Genomic DNA, 3,453 nt, shown 5'->3' on the forward strand with positions numbered 1-3,453 from the left:
GTTTTGAAATGGACTTTATGTTTTGAGGAATGTCATTCCATGCTTTAGTATAAACATAGAAGAAAGACCTCTGGCCGTAACAGAGACTGGCCGATAGAAATCCTTCTTCAGTCTGACAGCATCCCTCACTGCCAGTGTTCACCAGCGGGTTCGAGGGTTGCCACCACGACAGACACAGACGACCTTACGGCCACAGCTCAGGTAAGCTGCCTCAACAATGGAGACACGGAACATGGTCCACTTGGACTCAATGTCCCCCACCTCCCCCGGAATGTGTTCAAACTTCTCCCGGCAGTGTGAGTTGAAGCTCAGTATGACGGGAGACTCTGCCAGATGCTTCCAGCAGACCCTCACTATACATTTGGGTCTGTCAGGTCTGACTGGCATCCTCCCCCACCATTAGAGCCAACTCACCACCACTACCTGGTGGTCACTTGACAGCTCCACCCCTCTCTTCACCTGAGTGTCCAAAACATGTGGCGGTAGATCAGATGAGATGACAACAAAGTCGGTCATCGAACTGCGGCCTAAGGTATCCTGGTGCCAAGAGCACATATGGACACCCTCATGTTTGAACATGGTGTACATTATGGACAATCCATGATGAGCACAGAAGTCCAATAACAAAACACCGCTCGAGTTCAGATCGGGGGGTTCCTCCCAACCACGCTCTTGACACCCTCTAGGTGTCAAGGGTCTGGTTGAGAATGAACCCAAGAGCAGGCAGACACAAGGAGCTCAAAAATAAAAATATTTATTAAACAAAAACAAAAGGCTGACAACGCAGCAAAACTTTCAAAACTCAGGGAGATTCACAGAAAGACAGAAGACCGAGAYGATGGAAAAATCCATACAATGATCCACTGAAGATGTGAACAAATGAGACAGAATATACAGTGGGGTGCGAAAGTTTGGGSAGCCTTGTTAATTTTCCTGATTTACCTTTATAAATCATTGATTGTTTGGAAAAGAAAATCAGTAAAATATATCATATAGGGGACAAACACAGTGATGTTTGATAAGTGAAATTAAGTTTATATGATTTACAGAAAGTGTGCAATAATTGGTTRAACAAAATTAGGCAGGTGCATAAATTTGTGGACCAAAAAATGAAACTTTAACTCAATAGTTAGTAGATCCTCTTTTCGCAGAAGTAGCCTCTAAACACTTCCTATATCTTCTAATGAGAGTCTGGATTGTGGCTGAAGGTATTTAAGGCCATTCTTCTTTACAAAACATCTCTTGTTCATTCAGGTTTGATGGTTTCTGAGCATGGACAGCTCTCTTTAAGTGACACCACAGATCTTCAATAATATTCAGGTCTGGGGACTGAGATGGCCATTCCAGAACGTTGTACTTGTTCCTCTGTATGAAGGCCTTAGTAGATTTTGGGCACTGTTTAGGGTCATTGTTACAAAACTACCCACAATCCCTCTGTATACTAACAAAGGGAGAGAGAATGATAAACAACAGCTGAGGATAATTGATTACAAATGACTGACAGGCGAGTGGTAAACAGAGAATGACAGGAAAACAGACTGAGGAGAGATGAGAAGTAAAGACACAAAGAGGACACAAGAGGGAGACAACAGACAAGACACAAATCCCAACACCAGGTCTCACTGTCATTGCCCACGTGAGCATTGAAGTCCCCCAGAAGAACGAGGGAGTCCCAATTAGGAGCGCTCTCCAGCACCCCCTCCAAGGACTCCAAAAAGGGTGGGTAATCTGAACTGCTGTTAGGCGCATAGGCACAAACAACAGTCAGGACCTGTCCCCTTACACATAGGTGGAGGGAGGCTACCCTCTCATTCACAGGGGTGAACCCCAACGTACAGGCACCGAGATGGAGGCAATAAGTATGCCCACTCCTGCTCGGCCCCTCTCAGCATGGGCAACTCCAGAGTGGAAGAGTGTCCAACCCCTCTGGAGGAGACTGGTTCCAGAGCCAGAATGGTGCATCGAGATAAGTCCAACTATATCTAGTCGGAACCTCTCAACCTCACACACCAGCTCAGGCTCCTTCCCCACCAGAGAGGTGAAATTCCACGTCCCTAGAGCCAACTTCTGTAGCCGAGGATCAGACTGCCAAGGTTCTCGTCTTTGACCACAGCCCAACACACAATGCACCCGTCTCCTACGGCCCCTCCCACAGGTGGTGAACCCATGGGAAGGAGGACCCACGTCTCCTCTTCGGGCTGTGCCTGRCCAGGCTCCATGGGCGAAAGCCCGGCCACCAGGCACTCCACCATGCCCCACCTCCAGGCCTGGCTCCAGAGTGGGGGCCCCGGTGACTCACGTTCGGGCGAGGTCATCATAGAGGTCTTTGGGCTGTGCTTTGTCTGATCCCTCACCTAGGACCTGTTTGCCTTGGGTCATCCTACCCTAGGAATGAAGCCCCCGACAACATAGCTCCTAGGATCACTGGGACAGTCAAACCTCTCCACCAAGATAAGGTGGCAGCCCAGGGAGAAGACGGACGGACTGTCATCATCACCATCATAATCATCTCTACTATCATCGTCATCACCATCATCTTTATCATATCATCATCATTATCATCATGCAGCTGTGGCAAAGAGATTAGGGGAGTYGTCCTGTAACTGGTGGGTTGCTAGTTTGATCCCCCCGTTCCAGCTGTCTTAATCATTGTGTGCTTGGGCAAGACAATTTACCCATCTTGTCTGTTACTAGTGGTGGTCAGAGGGGCCAGTGGCACAGTATGGCAGCCCTGCCTCTGTGCCCAGGGCGGCTGTGGTTACAATGTAAGCTTACCACCATCAGTGTGTGAATAAATAATGTAAACATCTTTGAGTGTCCTAAGAAGCGCAACATAAAAGTGATGCAATATTATTACTACCCTCAACATCATCAAGACATTATGAAGCCTCCAGGACCTCTTCCACTGCAGCAGACTCAGAAATCTCTGGAAGGATTATGGAACCGGTCTGGTTTGGGAACACAGTGGGACCCTCCATTTGGACTTTGGTGTTCCTGCCTGGATGTAATTCCTCCAGCACTGGACCAGGATTAGAAAGAAATCCTGATATTGGTGGGTTCTGCTCAGACCTGTAGAAGAGCTGCTTCTGTTTTTAAATCTTCAGCTGATTTTATTCACAGCTGCTCCAGAGAACAGCACMGACAAAGATCTGAACTGTCCCTGTAAGTCCTGATGGGACTTCATATCATTTACTGGGCCTTCGAGACTGTCTTTCAGGGCCTGGAGGACCACCGTCAGGACCCTGTGATGAGGGGTGGAATGAAACACTCCTCAGACTGCTGGTCTACAAGAGACCAGGAGACACTGTAACAGGACCCAGTCTCCTGTGGGGTTTCCCCTCAGGCTCTTCCAGAACCTTTGATCTTCTCAAATGATAACCTTTGAACTCAGGGGAACAAACTTATTTTTTACAAAAACAAAATAATAATAATAATAATAATAATAATAATAAT

This window comes from Austrofundulus limnaeus, unplaced genomic scaffold (assembly GCF_001266775.1).
Source record: "Austrofundulus limnaeus strain Quisiro unplaced genomic scaffold, Austrofundulus_limnaeus-1.0 Scaffold589, whole genome shotgun sequence".
NCBI lineage: Eukaryota > Metazoa > Chordata > Actinopteri > Cyprinodontiformes > Rivulidae > Austrofundulus > Austrofundulus limnaeus.